We start from the raw sequence: 20,827 nt of genomic DNA on the forward strand, positions 1-20,827 counted from the left end.
CATTTCCTTCTCCAATGCATGAAAGTAAAAACTGAAAGTGAAGTCGCTCAGTCATGTCCGACTCTTAGCGACCTCATGGACTGCAGCCTACCAGGCTCCTCATCCATGGGATTTTCCAGGCAAGAGTACTCGAGTGGGGTGGGAGAATCTCTATACAGTCAACAAAAACAAGACCAGGAGCTGACTGTGGCTCAGATCATGAACTCCTTATTGCCAAATTCAGACTTAAATTGAAGAAAGTAGGGAAAACCACTAGACCATTCAGGTATGACCTAAATCATATCCCTTATGATTATACAGTGGAAGTAAGAAATAGATTTAAGGGACTAGATCTGATAGACAGAGTGCCTGATGAACTATGGACGGAGGTTTGTGACATTGTATAGGAGACAGGGATTAAGACCATCCCCATGGAAAAGGAATGCAAAAAAGCAAAATGGCTGTCTGAGGAGGCCTTACAAATAGCTGTGAAAAGAAGAGAAGTGAAAAGCAAAGGAGAAAAGGAAAGATATAAGCATCTGAATGCAGAGTTCCAAGGAATAGCAAGAAGAGATAAGAAAGCCTTCCTCAGCAATCAATGCAAAGAATAAAAGATCCTCTATTTTCTTGGTAACAGTTTTGAACAACCATTTTCCGGGGGTTTTGATGTTATTCTGCCATCTACTGGTTGAAATTTTAAATCCTTATGTAGATAGATGACAGAATATGTAGGCTTTTTTAAAAAACAGTAATGACAGAACTCGGCAGATGATTTTATAGTGTATATGAAAGTTCAGAGTCTTCAGGTCATACTTAAATAAATGAATACGAAATCCCTATGGTAACCTTGGTGTACAGAGAGGGTCAGATAATCAGAGAATACATATTTCCCCACCCCCTCCATGGTCTCATTAAAATTTTTTTCGATTGAAATATAGTTCATGCTATTATATAAGGTGTACACAATTATATAGTGACTCACAATTTTAAAGGTTCAGTTCAGTCGCTCAGTTGTGTCTGACTATTTGCGACCCCATGAATCGCAGCACGCCAGGCCTCCCTGTCCATCACCAGCTCCCTGAGTTCACTCAAACTCACGTCTATGGAGTCGGTGATGCCATCCAGCCATCTCATCCTCTGTTGTCCCCTTCTCCTCCTGCCCCCAATCCCTCTCAGCATCAGAGTCTTTTCCAGTTAGTCAAGTCTTCACGTGAGGTGGTGAAGTATTGGAGTATTGGAGTTTCAGCTTTAGCATCATTCCCTCCAAAGAAATCCCAGGACTCATCTCCTTCAGAATGGACTGGTTGGATCTCATTGCAGTCCAAGGGACTCTCAGGAGTCTTCTCCAACACCACAGTTCAAAAGCATCAATTCTTTGGCACTCAGCTTTCTTCACAGTCCAACTCTCACATCCATACATGACTACTGGAAAAACCATAGCCTTGACTAGATGGACCTTTGTTGGCAAAGTAATGTCTCTGCCCTTGAATATGCTATCTAGGTTGGTCATAACTTTCCTTCCAAGGAGTAAGCGTCTTTTAATTTCATGGCTGCAATCACCATCTGGTGTACTCCATTTATTTATATAAAATATTGCCCATATTCCCTGCATTGTATGTCCTTGTGGCTTCTTTATACATAATAGTTTGTACCTATCCTTTAATCCCCTATCCCTTGTATTACCCCTTCCCCCTTCCCTCTCCCCACTGGTAACCACTAGTTTGTCTTCAGTATCTGTGAGTCTGCTTTTTTTGTGTTATATTCTCTAGTTTGTTGTGTTTGTTAGATTCCACGTGTAAGTGATATACACTCTGTCTGACTTCACTTAGCATAATGCCATCCAAGTCCATCCATGTTGCTGTAAATGGCAACATTTTCATTCTTTTTATTGGCTGAGCAGTATTCCATTATATATAGATATCACATCTTTATCCATTCAACCCTTGATGGACTTAGGTTGTTTCCATATCTTGTCAGTCATAAAACTGCTATCTACATTGGGATGCATATATTATCTTTTTGAATTGATGTTTTTGTTTTTTCTGGATATGTGATGCTGGGTCATATGATAATTCTATTCGTAGTTTCTTGCATTTTGTAGTATTTTGAGAAACCTCCATACTGTTTTTTCCTGTGGCTGTACCCATTTACATTCCCACCAACAGTGTACAAGGATTCCATTTTTTTCCACATCCTCACCAACATTTGTTATTTGTATTCTTTTTAATGATAGCCATTCTGACAGGGTTGAGGTGACATTTCATTTTGGCTTTGATTTCCTTTTCCCTGATGATTAGCAATGTTGAATATCTTTTCTTGTGCCTGTTAGCCATCTGCATTTCCTATTTAGGAAAAATATCTGTTCAGTTCTGCCCATTTTTTAATCAGGCTGTTTTTTGATGCCAAGTTTTATGAACTGTTTATGTATGTTGGATATTAACCCCTTATAGGCCTTAAGGGGTTAAGGAATTAACCCCATATCATTTGTAAATATCTTCTACCAATCAGTAGGTTATCTTTTCATTTTGTTGATGGTTTCCTTTGCTGTGCTACATCTTTTAAGTTTTATTAGGTCACATTTGTTTATTTTTCCTTTTATTTACTTTGTTTTAGGAGACAGATAAAATACTGCTACAATTTATGTCAAAGGGTATTCTGCCAGTGTTTTCCTCTAGGAACTTTATACATTTAGGTCTTTAATCCACTTTGAGTTTATTTTTGTATATGATGTTAGAGAATGTTCTAATTTTGTTTTTTTATGCATAGCTGTCCAGTTTTTCCCACTCCGCTTATTGAAAAGACTGTCTTTTTGCTAATGTATATTCTTGCCTCTTTTATCAGATTAATTGACTGTAAGTACTTCAGTTTATTTCTGGGCTCTCAATACTTTTCCATTGATCCATGTGTCTTGTTTTTGTGCCAGTACTATTCTATTTTGATTACTGGAGGTTTGTAATACACTGTGAAGTCAGGGAACATAATTCCTCTAACTCCATTCTTCTTTCTCAAGATTTTTTTGGCTGTTTGGGGTCTTTTGTTTTCATACAAGTTTTAAAATTATTTGTTGTAGGTCTGAAAAATGCCCTTGGTATTTTGATAGCAATCACACTGAATTGTAGATTCCCTTGGATAGTTTGGTCATTCCAACAGTATTAAATCATCCAGTCTAAGAACACGGTACCATCTTTCCATCTGTGGGTCTTCAGTTTCTTTCACCAGTGTCTTATTAATAAGTTTCTGAGTACAGATCTTTTACCTCCTTAGATAGGTTTCAGTTCAGTCCAGTTGCTCAGTTGTGTCCGACTCTTTGCGACCCCATGAATCGCAGCACGCCAGGCCTCCCTGTCTATCACCAACTCCCGGAGTTCACTCAGACTCACGTCCATCGAGTCAGTGATTCCATCCAGCCATCTCATCCTCTGTCGTCCCCTTCTCCTCCTGCCCCCAATCCCTCCCAGCATCAGAGTCTTTTCCAATGAGTCAACTCTTCGCATGAGGTGGCCAAACTACTGGAGTTTCAGCTTTAGCATCATTCCCTCCAAAGAAATCCCAGGGCTCATATCCTTCAGAATGGACTGGTTGGATCTCCTTGCAGTTCAAGGGACTCTCAAGAGTCTTCTCCAACACCACAGCTCAAAAGCATCAATTCTTTGGCACTCAGCTTTCTTCACAGTCCAACTCTCACATCCATACATGACCACAGGAAAAACCATAGCCTTGACTAGATGGACCTTTGTTGGCAAAGCAATGTCTCTGCTTTTCAATATGCTGTCTAGGTTTGTCATAACTTTTCTTCCAAGGAACAAGTGTCTTTTAATTTCATGGCTGCAGTCACCATCTGCACTGATTTTGGAGCCCCCCCAAAAAAAGTCTGACACTGTTTCCACTGTTTCCCCATCTATTTCCCATGAAGTGATGGGACCAGATGCCATGATCTTCGTTTTCTGAATGTTGAGTTTTAAGCCAACTTTTTCACTCTCCTCTTTCACCTTCATCAAGAGGCTTTTTAGTTCCTCTTCACTTTCTGCCATAAGAGTGGTGTCATCTGCATATCTGAGGTTATTGATCTTTCTCCCGGCAATCTTGATTTCAGTTTGTGCTTCTTCCAGCCCAGCGTTTCTCATGATGTACTCTGCATAGATAAGTTTATTCCTAGGTATTTTATTTGTTTTGATATGGTAAATGGGATTGTTCCCTAAGTTTGTTGTTCTGATAGTTCATTGTTAGTATACAGAAATGCAAGAGGTTTCTGTGTATTAATTTTGTATCCTGCAGCTTTACCAAATACATTGATTAGCTCTAATAGTTTTCGGTGGCATCTTTAGGATCTATGAATAGTATTGTGTCATCTGCCAACAGTGACAATTTCAATTCTTTTCCAATTCAGGTTCCTTTTATTTCTTTTTCTTTTGCTGTGGCTAGGACTTCCAAGACTGTTAAATAAAAACAGTAAGAGTGGGCATCCTTGTTTTGTTTCTTCTGATCTTAGAGGAAATTCTTTTAGCTTCTCACCATTGAGTATGATGTTAGGCGTCAGTTTGGCATATATGGCTTGTATTATCTTATGTTCCCTCTATGTGCATTTTCTGGAGAGTTTTTTTTTTTTTTTTTTTCATAAATGGATGTGAATTTTGTCAAAAGATTTTACTATCTCTACTAAGATGATCATATGGTTTTAATTCTTCAGTTTTTTTAATGTGGTATATCACATTGATTTGTGGGTATCGGAAAGTCCTTGCATCTCTGAGATAAAATCCTACTTGATCATGGTGAATGATCCTTTTACTGTATTGGATTCAGTTTGCTAGTATTTTTTGAATATTTTTGCAACTATGTTCATCAGTAATACTGGCCTGTAATTTTATTTTTCTGTGGTGTCTTTCTTTGGTTTTGGTATCAGGGTAATGCTGGCTCCATAGAATGAATATGGAAATGTTCCTCTGAAATTTTTGAGAATAGTTTGAGAAGGATAGGTGTTAACTCTTCAGATGTTTGGTAGAGTTCACCTGTGAAGCCACCTGGTCCTGGACTTTTGTTTGTTGTGAATTTTTAAAATTATTAGCTTAATTTCACTACTGGTAATTGGTCCGTTCATATTTTCTCTTTCTCCCTGATTTGGTCCTGGGATATGGTACTCTTATAAAAATTTGTCCATTTCTTCTAGCATTTCTTCTAGGTTGTCCATTTTACTGGCATATAGTTTGTAGCTGTCTCTTAAGATCCTTTGTATTTCTGTGCTCTGGGTTGTAACATCTCGTTTTTCATTTCTCAGTTTATTGATTTAACCGCCGCGCCACCCCCCCCTTTTTCTTAATGAGGCTGGCTAAAGTTTTTCAGTCTTGTTTATTCAAAGAACCAACTCAGTTTCATTGGTCTTTCCTTTGTTTTTTAGTCTTTATTTCTACTCTGATCTTTTGCTTCTACTAACATTGGGTTTTTGTTCTTCCTCTAGTTCCGTTAGGTGTAAAGTTAGGTTGTTAAGATTTTTCTGTTTCCTGAGGTAAGTTTGTATTGCTGTAAATTTCCCTGTTAAAACTGCTTTTACTTTATCTCATAGGTTTTGGAGTATCATGTTTTCATTTTCATTTACCTTTAAATATATATTTTTTAAATTTCCTCTTTGATTTCTTCAATAATCCACTGGTTGTTTAGAGTGTCTTGTTTAGCTTCCACAAGCTTTGTTTGTGTGTTTCTGCTTTTTTGCAGTTGACCTCTAGTCTCATTTTGTCTAATAAGTATTGCTACTCTAGCTTTCTTCTGACTTCCACTTGCATGGAATAACTTTATCCATCCCCCCACTTTGACTGTGTGTCTGTAGATCTGAATGAAGTCTCTTATAGGCAGCATATATGTACAGGTCTTATTGTGTCCATTCAGCCACTGTATGTCTTTTGATTGGAGCATTTAGTCCATTTGCATTTAAGATTATTATCAACATGATATCCTTATTGCCATTTTGTTAATTGTTGGGGAGTTTTGTATGTCTTTTTTTCCCTTTTGTTTTCATGATTTGATGATCTTAAATGTTGTTTGGTTTTCCGTTTTGTGTGTGCATTATGGATGTTTAATTTTGTGGTTCCCATGAGGTTTGTATATAGCAATTTATATATTATAGCAGTCCCCAGGTGACTCAGCAGTAAAAAGCCTGCCTGCCAAGGCCAGAGACACAAGAGACCCAGGTTTGATCCCTGGGTCAGAAAGACCCCCTGGAGGAGGAAATGGCAACCCCCTCCAGTATTCTTGCCTGGAGAATCCCATGGACAGAGGAGCCTGGTGGGCTACAGTTCATGGGATCCCAAAGAGTCAGACATGACTCTTTTATATAGCAATCTATATATTATATACATACATGATTATTTTGAGTTGCTGGTCTCTATTTCAAATGCATTGTACTTTCCTCCTCTCAGTTACTGTTTTTGGTATGTTTTATATAGTTATTTTGTGTATCCCTTAACTGCTTATTTGTAGATATAGATGATTTGACTACCTTTGTCTTTTAACATTCCTACTAGCTTTGTGCTTGGATGATTTTCTACATTTACTGCATGCTTGCCTTTACTAGTGAGCTTTTTCATTGCATAATTTTGTTTCTAGTTGTGGCATTTATTGTGTTTTTTTTGGCATAGAAAAGTTTCTTTATTGTTCGTAAAGCTGGTTTGGTGGTGCTGTATTCTTTCAGCTTTTGCTCATCCATGATGCTTCACCAAATCTGAAGGAGAGCCTTGCTGTGTATTCTTGGTTGGAGCTTGTTCCCTTTCATCACTTTAAATATATTGTGCCACTCCCTTCTGGCCTGCAGAATTTCTGCTGAAAAATTACCTGACAGTCTTAGGGGATTCCCTTGTATGTTTATTGTTTTTCTCTTGCTGCTGTTAATATTCTCTTTAATTTTTCTCATTTAAATTACAATGTCTTGGTGTTAATCCTCTCTGGGACTCTGCTTCCTGAACTTACATGACTGTTTCCATCCCCAGGTTAGGGAAGTTTTCAATTAGGAAGTCTTCAAATATGTTCTCAGCTCCTTTTTCCCCTCTCCTCATTCTGGGACCCGTAAAATGCAAATAATTAGTGTGCTTATTGTAGTCCTAGAGGTCTCCAGCTCACTGGTTCATTTCTCTGTGTCACTTGGTCTGTTTTTGATTCCTTCATGTATATTTTCCATTTCAGTTATTATGTTCTTTATATTTATTCTTACTGTTAAAAAATTTCTAACTTCTCTGTGCATTCATTCTTCTCCCAAATTCTTTGATCATCTTTACCATCATTACCCTGAACTCTCCTTGGTTAAGCTGTATATCTACTTCATTCTTCCTTCGTCTGGAACATATTTCTCATTTTGTCTGTTCCTTGCAGAAGTGGCCTTCTCTAGGAGACATCTTATGCATTCTAGCAGTGCAGTCCCCTCTCATTTCCTATGCTATATGCTCTAGGCATTCCCCTCCACCCCCCACAAGGGTGGTGTGGGTCCTTGATTCTGGCAGGCGGGCTATGTGGGGAGTCTGGTAAGCTTAGTTAGCTCCTATTATGGTTGGTTGCCATGCCTTGCCTGGTTCACAGGCTGCCAGCTGCTAGTTGATGGGGCCTTGTCTCTTTTCAGGACCCCAGGGGCTGCAGGGCTAGTGCTGGCTCACTGGTAAGTGGAGCCAAGGTCCAGAAGACTGGGGCTGTTGCCTGCCCACTGGTGATGGGCTTCATGCCAGGTCTCAGGGTAGGTCCTCAAATTAGTTCCAGACTACTGGCAGGCAAAGCCAGATCCTGGAGTCAGGCTACAGGGCCCAGAGATCCCAGAGCTGGTGTCATGGGGGATGGGGGTGTGGTTCCTGACACAGTTGGGTATGCGGTGTCCCTAAGCTTGTTTTGACATGCTGGTGGGCAGGGCCAGGGCCCAGCTTGTCCCAGGGCATGGTGTGGCTAGCTGTGGGTAGGCTGGGTCCACTGGCTGCAAGATTGTGGTTTTGAGTCTGAGGTCTGGTACCCCTCTCCCCCACCGCCCCTTATACAACCTGTCCACTGTAATCCTACCTAGTAAGTTGTATGGCCTGAGGTATCCCAGCACTGGCCCCTAACAGCTGTTGGGTGGGGCCAGGTCTTGGCACTGATGAGCTAGAGAGAGGATCCCACAACAGTGCCTGCCCATCCAGTGTCCATGTGGTAGAAGGAACTCCCAAGTATGGCTGCTGCTGATGCCTGTGTCCCCAGGGTCAGCTGCAGCCACCCACTCCACTACCTCTCTGAGAGACTCCCTAAGACCAACAGGTAGGTCTGGCCCAAGGTCCTGTCAATTTTCTGCGTTTACCCGGGGCCTCATTGCAGAGAGATTGTGTGCCCTTTAAAAGGGGAGTCAATTTTGTGAGTCCCAAAGGACTGGGAGAAATAAGCCCCACTGACCTTCAAAGCCAAATGCTCTGGGGACTCAACTTCTTGGTGCAGGACCCTCAGGCTGAGGAGCCCAACGTAGGGCTCAAAACTTACTCCTATGAGAGAACCTCTGCAATAGAACTGTACCAGTTTGTGGGTCTCCCATCCCAGGAGGGGCGGTATGGAACATGACTATATCCAAGTCTGCCCCTCCTTCCCAGTCACACTGTAGTTTCTTTTTTATGTCTTTAGTTGTAGAAGATCTCTTCTGGTTGGTTCTGGTCTTTTTCATTGACCAGGTTGTTCTGCAGGTAGCTGATTTTGGCATGCTCATAAGACAAGGTCTGTCTACTCCACCTTCTTGGCTGTAGCACAAAAACACAGATTTAAATTGCCTTGGCTTTTATCTTATTGATAAATTCATATAACTTGAGTTTGATACAATTCTGAAACATATCATCTGGATTTTGAGTATTCACACCCATTACTATGTGGCTTTTTTTTTTTTTTTTTTAATGAAGCTTCAGCTTATAAAGTATCACACTAAGAGTAAATCTTTTAATTGCAGAAAGGATTTAATGTGCAAATATCCAGGTATAAGTAAACTTGGTAAACTTATACTATCATAAGGGCTTTTTATATTGCTTTGCCCATGCAGATGCTAGGATCAGGTCACTGCTCTAGCCACAAAGCTTTCATCCAGCCCAGACAGCAACATGTACATAAGAACTCATGTGTGATAGAGAGTGGCTTCTGGACCAACTGATCCAAATTCTTTTTAGTACCATCCCTGGGCTCCAAGGGAGAAGGCAGTGGCACCCCACTCCAGTACTCTTGCCTGGAGAATCCCATGGATGGAGGAGCCTGGTAGGCTGGAGTCCACGGGGTCGCTAAGAGTAGAACACGACTGAGCGACTTCACTTTCACTTTCACTTTCACTTTTCACTTTCGTGCATTGGAGAAGGAAATGGCAACCCACTCCAGTATTCTTGCCTGGAGAATCCCAGGGACTGCGGAGCCTGGTGGGCTGCTGTCCACGGGGTCGCATGGAGTTGGACACGACTGAAGCGACTTAGCAGCAGCAGCTGGGCTCCAAGAAAGCCTATTTTTTGGCTAGGGAACTACCCACTTCCCAGGTGGCGCTAGTGGTAAAGAACTCACCTGTCAATGCAGGAGAGGAGTGTTTGATCTTCCTGGGTCAGGAAGATTCCCTGGAGGAGGGTGTGTCAGTTCACTCCAAAACTCTTGCCTAGGGAATCCCATGGACAGAGGAGTCTGGCGGGCTACAGTCCATAGGGTCCCAAAGAGTTGGACATGGAACAACAGACTGGTTCCAAATTGGGAAAGCAGTACATCAAGCCTGTGTATTGTCACTCTGCTTATTTAAACTATGCAGAGTACATCATGTGAAATGCTGGGCTGGATGAAGCACAAGCTGGAATCAAGATTGCCAGGAGAAATATCAATAACCTCAGATATGCAGATGACACCACCCTTATGGCAGAAAGTGAAAAGGAACCAAAGAGCCTCTTGATGAAAGAGGGGAGTGAAAAAGTTGGCTTAAAAGTCAACATTCAGAAACTAAGATCATGGCATCTGGTTCCATCACTTCATGGCAAAGAGATGCGGAAACAGTGACAGACTTTATTTTGGGGGGCTCCAAAATCACTGCAGATGGTGACTGCAGCCATGAAATTAAAAGACACTTGCTCCTTGGAAGAAAAGCCATGACCAACCTAGACAGCATATTAAAAAGCAGAGGCATTACTTTGCCAACAAAGGTCTGTATGGTCAAAGCTGTGGTTTTTCCAGTAGTTATTTATGAATGTGAGAATTGGACTATAAAGAAAGCTGAGCACCAAAGAATTGATGCTTTTGAACTGCGGTGTTGGACAAGACTCTTGAGAGTCCCTTGGACTGCAAGGAGATCCAACCAGTCCATCCTAAAGGAAGTCAGTTCTGAATATTCATTGGAGGGACTGATTCTGAAGCTGAAACTCCAATACTTTGGCCACCTGATGCAAAGAACTGACTCATTGGAAAAGACCCTGGTGCAGGGAAAGATTGAAGGTGGGAGGAAAAGGGGGACGACAGAGGATGGTTGGCATGGCATCACTGACTCAATGGACATGAGTTTGAGTAGGCTCCGGGAATTGGTGATGGACAGGGAAGCCTGGCATGCTGCAGTCCATGGGTTCACAGAGTCGGACATGACTGAATGACTGAAGTGACTTAGCATACACGCAGGGAACTATCCATTTCATTTGTCTCCAAAACATTGTCTCAGAGCAAAATGTTCTAGTACTGAGCATTCTCTCCCTCAAGTGACCTCTTAATTGTGCCTCCTGAAGGCTGTCAAGAATGCACTTAGCTCATAGATCTTTGTGAGATACAAGCTTGTCCTCCTGTTCTATTTAATACAGTATTAGAACAAGATGAATATAAAGCTGCTGGTGGCAGTTAAAGTCTGTTACCTGAGCTCAGTTGTTTCACTGTATATACAGGCCCTTCTCAGTTTTAAGTTCATGTAGTATTTCTAGCTCTTTACTAGTCCGTCTTCCAGAAGGCTCTGACTATAGTGGTAGTTTCTCATTCTTTGCCTCATTTCACCCAACAGCCTATCAGCAGACTCTATATGTGTGAGTGAGGGACAGGTCTAATTTCTACTGACTGAACTTTTATTGAGAAGGACTGTTTATCACTTAGAAGCCAACACATTCCAGTCAGGGATTAGTGATCAATAAAACACATTTCTTCATACTAAGCAGAGTGTTTGGTTATTGAGCTCTCCATCCTTCTCCTGATAACACTGTTCACAAACCTTCCATGTATGCTCAAAGGTATCACTTGCACTCGGAGAATGGGAAAAAAGGGTTTTCTGACCTTCCAAGCTGACTTTCCATTAGTGAAATAACCTGTGCCCTCAACTTTTCCTACTTTACCTGTAAGGGGAGAGGGTTATGGATTCCACTTAAATTGTCCACTTAGTTTACTTCTCCGGTATTGGTATCTGCACTTCTCATTCACCCTCACCACTTACCTCGTAGTACAATCTCTTACCAGCCATGTGCAACAGCTTCTTTATGTGTAAACTGAGCTGAGAAGTGTCTCCTCTTGGCCCCCAAACTGAGTTCCAGAAATGTGTTTTTACATATCCTCCTGGGCACTTGCATCTGGTCAGAGCTCCCAGTAGACAACCTGCCTGTTTGGAGTATCTACTGGGACACCATAGAGAATCCCTATCAAGACCTAAGCAGCAATCAGGATTGTAACTTTTGAGAATGACATAAGTCTGCTGATGCCTTGGTCCTGTGCAGAGGTGTTAGCAGTAAGGGGACTTGTTCAGGACAGTGACAGAGCTAGAATCATCTTACTGTTGTTTAGTCGCTAAGTCATGTCTGACTCTTTTGTGACCCCCATGGACTGTAGCCCAGCATGCTTCTCTGTCCATGGGATTTCCCAGGCAAGAATACTGGAGTGGCTTGCTATTTCCTTCAGGGCATTACTGCACTAACCAGTCTTGAACTACAAACAAGTCACCAGCTGGATGTTTTCTTTTTAAAAGTCAGTAAAACTGACCATTCTTCTGTCCATAATCTCACTTCCCTGGGGTAGTTAATACTTCACAGATGTTGCTAGACCAAAACCATTCTGTTTGGAGAGATGTGCAGATGACTGCAGAAGGTGGTGGTATCAGGCACAAGAAAAATGCACAACCTGCTACTCCTATGCACCATCCCTGCCAAAAGTGATTAGTTTTCCTCTAGTATCCTTTACTAGGGCTTCCCTGGTGGCTCAGCGAGAAAGAATCTGCCTGTGAAGTAAGAGATGCAGGTTCAATTCCTGGGTTGAAAAGACCCCTGGAGAAAGAAATGGCAACCCACTCCAGTATTCTTTGCCTAGGAAACCCCATAGACAGAGGAGCCTGGCAAGCTATAGTCCCCAGGGTCACAAAAGAGTTGGACATGACTTAGTGACTAAACGACAGCAGCAATCTTACTGTTTCACCATCCGACTTCTGTCTTTCAGAAGAGCAGGGTCAAAAGAAAAATCTCCACACTACTCCCGTTTAACTCTTAGGAGTAGCCTTCATCCATCCCTGAGGAATGACTACACCCCAGACCTTATCTCTACTACACTGTCCACAGTTCTCTTCTACTCAAGCTGACTTATAAAAACTGCTTTTATTAATACCAAGAATATAATGCTGAGAAACACTGTTCTCTCACATCATAGATTTATTATGTTTGTCCCATACATTTCTAATCATCTTGAAGGATCTGAGCCACTTTGGTACAACAGAGAAACATCCTGATTCCCAAACCAGATGCAAAGCTTCATATAGTGAGTGGGTTTTCATACACTGCCTTCCTTATCTATCTATTACATTTTCCAGGGAAAAACAGAAACAGGTTTCTCTTTAATCCCTTTGCATTGGGGGACAAAAGGTGATCTTCCTAACATTTCTAAAGAAATGTGGCAAACAACACAACCCTCTCAGCTTTAGAGTGATCGTAAGAAAGCAGCAAGGACTACCTAAGCTCCACTGTGTTCCTAGGACTTCCAGAAAAATAGCTCATGTGAGCTCAAACATTTTGACCCTGAACTGACACCCTCCTCCCTGACTTCCTTAGAATCATGTCATCCAAACTCAAACCCTGGACAGATCCCCTTCCCACTTCTTCCTCCTGAGCCTCCTCACACTTCTTCACAGAGAGGACTCTCACTGCAAAAAAAAAAAAAAGAAAGAAACCCTGACTTGGTTTAACTATAGAGCTGTTTCTAGGGGTCTGTAGCTGCTGGGCTTCATACCACCACCAGGAAAGGAGAGCGTGCAGAACTAGCAGTCTTCCAGCCCCATCTGTTCCCTGAGTGGTCAGAGAGAAGAAAATTTGGTGCTAATTTTTTCTGGGGAGGGGGGTGGTGTGAGGGTGGAACATGGCCTCTTCTATTTTATGCATATAAGCAACATTTTATGTGTGTTAGTAACATTTTTAACTATGCAAAAAAAATCTGAAGAATTTGAGAAAAGCTCTATTTCCTTCAACTAATAGGTTAAGAAAAAAGGACTGGAGGTTTAGATGTGTCCTTAACATTCTCATAGCCACAGTATAGATAGATTGTACATTAAACGTTCAGCATTGTGAACACATCTTTACCCAAGTCCCTTGAAAGAATATCATCAAAAGCACTGGTTTTGAAACTTTCAGAAGATAAAAGATTTCATAGTCTCCACTTCAAAGAGCATAAGTTGTAAAACCACAGAGCAAAAGACTGACAGATTTAATCTTCCAAGGATACCAACAATGCTAATTGCCATCCCACAGGCTCCTTGGAAACTTTGCCATTTCTCACCAAATTGAATCCACTTCACTGTTTAAATGTGAGAATGCTTCTGTTGCATTGTACCTCCTGCTTGCTCAGTTGCTTCTATCGTGTTCAACTCTTACTGACCACCAATTCTTGTATGTGCACAAACACAGAATGATCAATGGCTAAATGGAAAGCGAATCTTAAGCAAAATACTGCAGCAATACCCAGTGGAATGCAGGCAATCTCACCTATTTGAGGGAGGAAGATACTATTACTCTGAGAATTTCCATCAGATTGGCTCATCAGTTACTAAGGAAACCAGCAGCACGGGGCCCTTCCTTTAAACAACTCAAGTTACCGCCGTCGCCAGGGCTAATATTTACCTTTTAGGAACTAGCAGATGGGGAGCCCTTTTGGCCTAAGTATCAGAACAGCCACTAGGTGAGGTAAGGGCAAGCACATTCCTGTGAGTGGAGTGTAAGTCCTCAGGGACCTGTCTAGTCGGAGATGTAGGAAGAGCAAGAGAAGTCATCTTGAAGGGCCTGACCATACACCTCACCTCCCTACATACCTGCAGAGCCCTTACAATCCTGGTCTGCCCATATTCCGAGACATCCTCTGGGTCAGTTCAGTATGTAGCGGTTCAGTTCAGTTGCTCAGTCGTGTCCGACTCTTTGTGACCCCATGGACTGCAGCACGCCAGGCTTCCCTGTCCATCACTAACTCTCGGAGCTTCCTCAGACTCATGTCCACTGAGTCAGTGATGCCATCCAACCATTTCATCCTCTGTCATCCCCTTTTCCTCCCACCTTCAATCTTTCCCAGCATCAGGGTCTTTTCCAGCGAGTCAGCTCTTCTTATCAGGTGGCCAAAGTATTGGAGTTTCAGCTTCAGCATCAGTCCTTTCAATGACTATTCAGGACTGATTTCCTTCAGGATGGACTGGTTGGATCTCCTTGAAGTCCAAGGGACTCTCAAGAGTCTTCTCCAACACCACAGTTCAAAAGCATCAATTGTTTGGTGCTCAGCTTTCTTTATAGTCCAACTTTCACATCCATACATGACTATTGGAAAAACCATAGCCTTGACTAGATGGATCTTTGTTGACAAAGTAATGTATCTGCTTTTTAATATGCTGTCTAGGTTGGTCATAACTTTTCTTCCAAGGATCAAGCATCTTTTAACTTCATGGCTGCAGTCACCATCTGCAGTGATTTTTGGAGCCCCCAAAAATAAAAGTTTGTCACTGTTTCCCCATCTATTTGCCATGAAGTGATAGGAGCAGATACCATGATCCAAGTTTTCTGAATGTTGAGTTTTAAGCCAGCTTTTTTCAGTGTCAAGAGTATGTAGCAGCGTCTACAACCAAATATCATAAATGCATTAAATACAAAGGACAGCAGCTGAGAAGTGTCAAGAGTAAGCAAGGCCCTTGGCAATCAGGACAGGAAGAAGGCAAGAGTCTTCATTGGCCCCACATGGCTGCGTTAGCCAGGTTGATTTCCCTCTGCGTCCTGCTGCACACCAGCCAGCAGATTCACTTTGCAGAGAGACCACCACTGTCACCCAGTCCTCCAGCTGATTCCCTGCCCTCAAGCTAAGGAGGAAATCTAGCGGGACAATACAGAGAGGTCCTGACCAGTAAGAAAAAGATAAGCCTTAAGAGCATTCTCAGATAATGCCACTCAGGCCTGTGTTTTCTGTCCTGGCTGCAGTACCACACGGTCTGTGCACCCCCAGTCCCCACAGCTGGTGCCACAACTAGCCTGCAGCAGCAGGGCTATAAGGTAAGTGGGAACACCAGAACTTGGCCAGTACACTGGGATTTCCTGGTCACTATCAATGTCTATGGTAAGATAGGATGACGAGAGTACAACCGTTGTGAAAAAAGATCAGACAGTAGTCTGAGGTCCAATCCACAAGCCTGTCCTCAGCTAATATCCCTAAAACCGGTAGCTTTTAATAGTTTAGGGGTGGTGGGTACGATCAATTACCCAACCAAGTAACTCCTAAAGCGTTTGATAAAGGAAGAAACCAGGTCATTGCGTTTTGCCTGCATGCACCAGCCATCCCCGTGCAGTCAGATCAACCAGGAGCACAGGATGTCTACTTTATAACTGGAAAGAGACTCTGAGGTTAACAGGATATCATCAATGTAAGGATATAGAAAGACATGCCTCACAGTAGACAGCGGCCATAGGATCTCTAGTGGAGGGCCACTTTGAAATTAGCAACCCCACCCTTTCTCCCCAAACCCCACCCTAGTCTGTTTCCCATTTTTATTTCCCTACATCTCAGCACTCACCAGAGCTTCTTTGCTGGCTCACCAGTGATTGAGCTGCACCCGGCAGGCCTGCAAGTTTTAGAGTTGCCCAGCCTAGAGGTTGAGGAAAGGGCCCAGAGTAAGTGGCAGAGACATTAGCAGTTTATTGAACTAGAGATCTTACATGTCTGAAGCCAAAGGTCTTCCAAGAACATCCAGCTGGGAACAGCAAACAAGACAGATCTGTCATCTTTGCTACTCTAGTTGGGGGTGCAGGGTTGGGGGGGCAGATACAGACTAGTATTTCACTAGGCAAAACTGACCTGAGGTTGGTTCATTGGTTACTAAAGAAACCAGCAGCTGGGGCCAGTCCCTCCCAACCCCTTAGGTTAATGTCCATCACCAGGGCTGATATTTCTCCTTAATGAACTAGCAGTGGAGCCCTTTTGGCCTAAGCACGAGAACAACCATTAGGTAGGGCAGGGGCAAGCATGGTCCTTGAGTGGGGTATACCTGTAGCAGGGACAGGCCTAGCAGGGGATGGAGAAGAGCCATCTTCAGCAACCTGACCATACATTCTACTCTGTACATAACCTGCACAACTCATTATCCTGGTGTCCCTCTTCAGAGACGTCCATGGGGTCAGTCTAGTGTGTAGAGGTGCCCTGCAACTAAATACAACAACTAATACAAAGGAGAGCAGCTAAGAAGTGTCACAGTAAACTAGGCCCAGGACAGGAAGAAGGCAAGGGTCTTCACTGGCCCCACGTGGCTGCATTAGCCAGACTGATTTCCCATCCAGTCCTGCTGCACACCCAGCCAGAACAGTCATTTTGCAGTGAGGCCACCATGGTCACCCAGTCCTCCAGCTGATTCCCCACCCTCAGTCAGGGAGAAAATCCAGAAGGACAATACAGGGAGGTTCTGACCAGTAAGAAAAAGACAACCTTGACACCATCTCAGATAATGTCGCCTCTGCCCGTGTTTCCTGCCTTGGCCTGCAGTACCACACAGTCTGTTCACCCCCAGGCCCCACAACAGATGCCACATAAGACTTCCAATTAGCCTGCCAGCAGCAAGGTTGTAAGTCAGGTAGAAATAACCAGTACTTACCATCCTTATCAGCTCATGAGACAGTCTCTTTTCTTAAACAGGCAACTCACTGTTCTACTCGTGGAGCCTGCTTTGGTTTTCTTTTTTCTTTTTCTTTTTTTTTTTTTTTTGCCCCTTCTCTCTTGGGCACAAATTCTCTGTTGTAATAAAAAGCTTTGCTTGCCTAAGAGTCTTCTGGAAGTGGTATCATTTCTATGATTTTGCTGCCCAAGCATCTAGAAAGGGCTTGGGAACAACAGCAGTCCTGTTTATTGCTCACAGCTGTTCTAGATTCCCCAGAAGTGATTTTTGCCATTGCTTGATGACTGATGGAAGCCTGTGGTTATGGTTTCCACTGCTTCTAAGACACTAGACAGCAGAGAGCTGTGGTTTCATCACACTGCGTCCTTGCTCCATCCTCTTCCAGAGCTGGGCCCAGAAGCTCCATGGTATTCTTAATATGTTGGGTTCACAACAGGTTCCAGTGAAACCCTTGAAGGGAACTGGTCACACCCAATTCACAAGCCTGTCTTCAGTTATCCCCAAAGCCTGTGGCTCTGTTTAGGGGTGGTAGGTTGCTGGTACAATCGATTACTCCCTAAGTATCTGACAGGACACCCTAGCCCTTGCATTTTGCCTGCATTCACCAGCCATCCCAACACAAATTGGCCTCGAGCACAGGGCTGCTACTTTTAAACTGGAAAGAAACTGAGGTTAGCAGGGTATCACCAGTAAAAGGATTGAGAAAGACATGCCTCATGGTGGACAGCAGCCGCAGGGTCCCTCATGCTAGCGGAAGGCCACCTTGAGATTAGTGCCCCTGCCCATTCCCCGCCACTTTCCCTACCCCCGACCCCAGTCTGTTTCCCATTTTTATTTCCCTACATCTCAGCACTCAAAACTTCTTGGGCTTCTTGGCTGGTTCACTTGTGGTTGAGCTGTACCTGGCATACCTGCAAGCCTTAGTGTAGCCTAATCTGTAAACTGAGGAAGGAGCCCAAGGTTGGTGGCAGAGACATCAGTGGTTTATTGGACTGAGGATGCTGCACAGCCAAAGGTCCTCAAAGAACACCCAACTGTCAACAGCAAACAGCAGGTAAGAAAGGCCAGGCATCCTTGTTACTTGGTGCCCAGGGGTAGATGGAGATTAGCATTTCTATGGGAAACAGACTTCATGTTGGCTCATCATTTACCAAGAAAACCAACAGCAGGTTCCACTCCCTTAAACACCTCAGGTTCATGACCATCACGAGGATTGGTATTTCCCTTTTAGGAACTAGAAGGTGGAGCTACTTCTCCCTAAGCATTGGAACAACCACTAGGTGGGGCAGGGGCAAGCAGGTTCCTGTGAGTGGGGTGTAAGTGCAGCAGAAATGTTCTAGCAGGGGATAGAGAAAGAGCAGGAGAACAGCCATCTTGAGGGCATGACCATGCATCCCGAGCCCCTACATAACCTTGCACAACCCTTACAATGGTGCCCCATCCTAGACATCCTTAGGGTCAGTCAGTACGCTGCTGGGTCAGCCCAGCAACCAAATACCACAGATGTAATACAAGGGAAAGCAGCTAAGAAGTGTCATTGTAAGCGAGGCTCTGCGCACCCAGGACAGGAAGAAGGTAAGACTCTTCATTGGCCCCACGTGGCTGCATTAGCCAGGCTGATTTCCCACAGCGTCCTGCTGCACACCAGCCAGCAGACTCCCTTTGCAGAGAGGCCACCCCTGTCGCCGGTGCTCCAGCTGATCCCCTGCCCTCAGGCCAGGGAGGAAATCCAGCAGGACAGTACAGGGAGATCCTGACCAGTAAGCAAAAGACAAGCCTTAAGAGCATTCTCAGATAATGCCACCCAGGCCTGTGTTTTCTGTCCTGGCTGCAGAACCACACGGTCTGTCCACCCCCAGTCCCCACAGCAGGTGCCATGTGATAAGCCTTCCAATGAGCCCTGTAGCAGCATGGTTGTAAGGAAAAGTAGAAACACCAGTGCTTACCAGCCTCATCAGCCATTCCTGAAATCCATGGTCAGTAAAGTGGGATTCCTTGTTGCTCCATGGTGAGTAAATTGGGATTCCTTGTCGCTATCAATGTCCATGGTGAGATAGGAAGACAAGAGTATATCCATTTTGAAAAAAGACAAGACAATGTTTTGGGGTCCTGGGGTCCTGAGTCTGGGTACCTGGGTGGCAGTGGTCTCCCAGAAATAAAAGAACTTTCTCTCTGCTACACGAAAGTGTATACATAGTTTGCAAGGCAAGAAGGTCCATCCACTGTAACCTTTAACCGTGCCTGTTTTTGTGCTTTCTTTCAGAATTCTCACACACTCCTTTCCCCACACCAAAACTCGCCATTCCTGATAGCCACCATGGGCCTCCTGCTACTGAACCAAGAAGTGTGATGATTTCTGGACATTATCAGTCACCAGAGACAAACCCTCCCATTTATTAGAAATGCAACTTGCCCCCCTCTACTCAGGGAGCTGGCTTTTTCTTGCCCCTTCTCCTTTGTGCACATGCTCTTTGAATAAAAAACTGCTTCCCCAAGAGTCTTGTGGAAATGATATCATTCCTGTGCTGTTGCAGCCCAAGGATCTGGAAAGTGCCCGGGAACTTTGGGAATCCCATTTATCCCACACAGCTGTTCTGGATTCCCCATCAGTGGTTTTTCACATTGCTCTATGCCTCATTGAAGCCTGTAGTTATGGCTTCCACTGCTTCTAAGACATTGCAGATGGCAGAGAGCTGTTGTTCCATCACACTGAATCATTGCTCTGCCCCCTTCCAATGCCCCAAAGCTCCAAGGTATCCTTAGTATACTACCTTCACCAGAGGCCTGGACAAAACCTTTCTGGGGAACTGGCCATGCCCAATTTATACCCTCTCCTCAGTTAAATATCCCTACAGCTTGTGGCTGTTAACTTTAGCGGTGTTGGGGTTGGGGGTCTGCTTGATTACCCAACCAGGTTAACTCCCAAAGTATCTGATAGGAAACCCAGGTCCTTGCATTTTGCCTGCATTCACCAGCCTTCCCTGTCCAGTCAGATAGACCATGAGCTCAGGGCTGCTGCTTTTTACCTGGAAACAGACCCTGAGGTTAAGAGGATATCAGCAGTAGAAGGATCTAGAAAGACAAACACAGTGGACAGTGGCCTCAGGGTCCCCCTTGCTAGTGGAGGGCCACCTTGGGATTAGCACCCCTCCCCAGCACCCTTCCAGTCTGTTTCCCATTTTTATTTCCCTACATCTCAGCACTCACCAGAGTTTCCTTGGCGTCTTGGCTGGCTCACCAGTGGTTGAGTGGCATCCCCCACGTCTTCAAGCCTTAGGGCTGCCCACTCTGGAGACTGAGGAAAGAGCCCAGAGTTGGTGGCAGAGACATGAGTGGTTATTGGACTGGGGGATCTTACTGGTCTTAGCAGAAGGTCCTCAAAGAACACCCCACTGTGAACAGCAAATGGCAGGCAGGATGGGCCAGTCATCCTTGCTACTCAGTGCCTGGGGAGGACTGAGATGATCCTTTCCAGCGGGAACTGACCTCAGGTTGGCTCATCAGTTACCAAGGAAACCAGGAGCCAAGCTATCCCTCACAACCCCTCAGGTTAATGACCAACACCAGGGCTGATATTACTCTTTAGTAAACTAGTAGGTGTAGCTGCTTTAGCCCAAACAGTAGAACGCCCCCCCAAACTGGGTGGGGCACTCATGTTCCTGTGAGTGGGGTCTAGGTCTGCAGGGACCTGTCTAGCAGGGCATGTAGAAAGAAGAGAACATCCAGGTTGAATTGCCTAAGCATACAGCGTGTGCACTGTTTACAGAGTAATTTGTTGGA

General features: G+C 43.9%; 2 long non-coding RNA genes across 4 annotated transcripts; one reads left to right on the plus strand and one right to left on the minus strand.

Annotated features, from left to right (window-relative positions):
- Positions 1–8,569: 8,569 nt before the first annotated feature.
- On the minus strand, positions 8,570–20,594 carry LOC147366770 (uncharacterized). Of its 3 annotated transcripts, XR_015169073.1 has the most exons (5): positions 20,534–20,594; positions 20,255–20,342; positions 18,994–19,080; positions 15,956–16,027; positions 12,558–15,009 (listed from the first exon to the last, which is right to left on the minus strand). It is a non-coding gene; the product is annotated as an uncharacterized LOC147366770 (long non-coding RNA). The 3 variants fall into 3 exon arrangements; XR_015169072.1 differs by lacking the exons at positions 12,558–15,009; positions 20,534–20,594 and adding an exon at positions 8,570–8,702 and having other exon boundaries at positions 20,255–20,392; XR_015169071.1 differs by lacking the exon at positions 20,534–20,594 and having other exon boundaries at positions 20,255–20,392.
- On the plus strand, positions 18,652–19,542 carry LOC147366771 (uncharacterized). Its single transcript, XR_015169074.1, has 3 exons — positions 18,652–18,807; positions 18,907–19,055; positions 19,311–19,542. It is a non-coding gene; the product is annotated as an uncharacterized LOC147366771 (long non-coding RNA).
- Positions 20,595–20,827: the final 233 nt, after the last annotated feature.

This window comes from Bos grunniens, chromosome 8 (assembly GCF_055505025.1).
Source record: "Bos grunniens cultivar Pamir isolate PY7600 chromosome 8, Bosgru_T2T1.0, whole genome shotgun sequence".
Taxonomy (NCBI): Eukaryota; Metazoa; Chordata; class Mammalia; order Artiodactyla; family Bovidae; genus Bos; species Bos grunniens.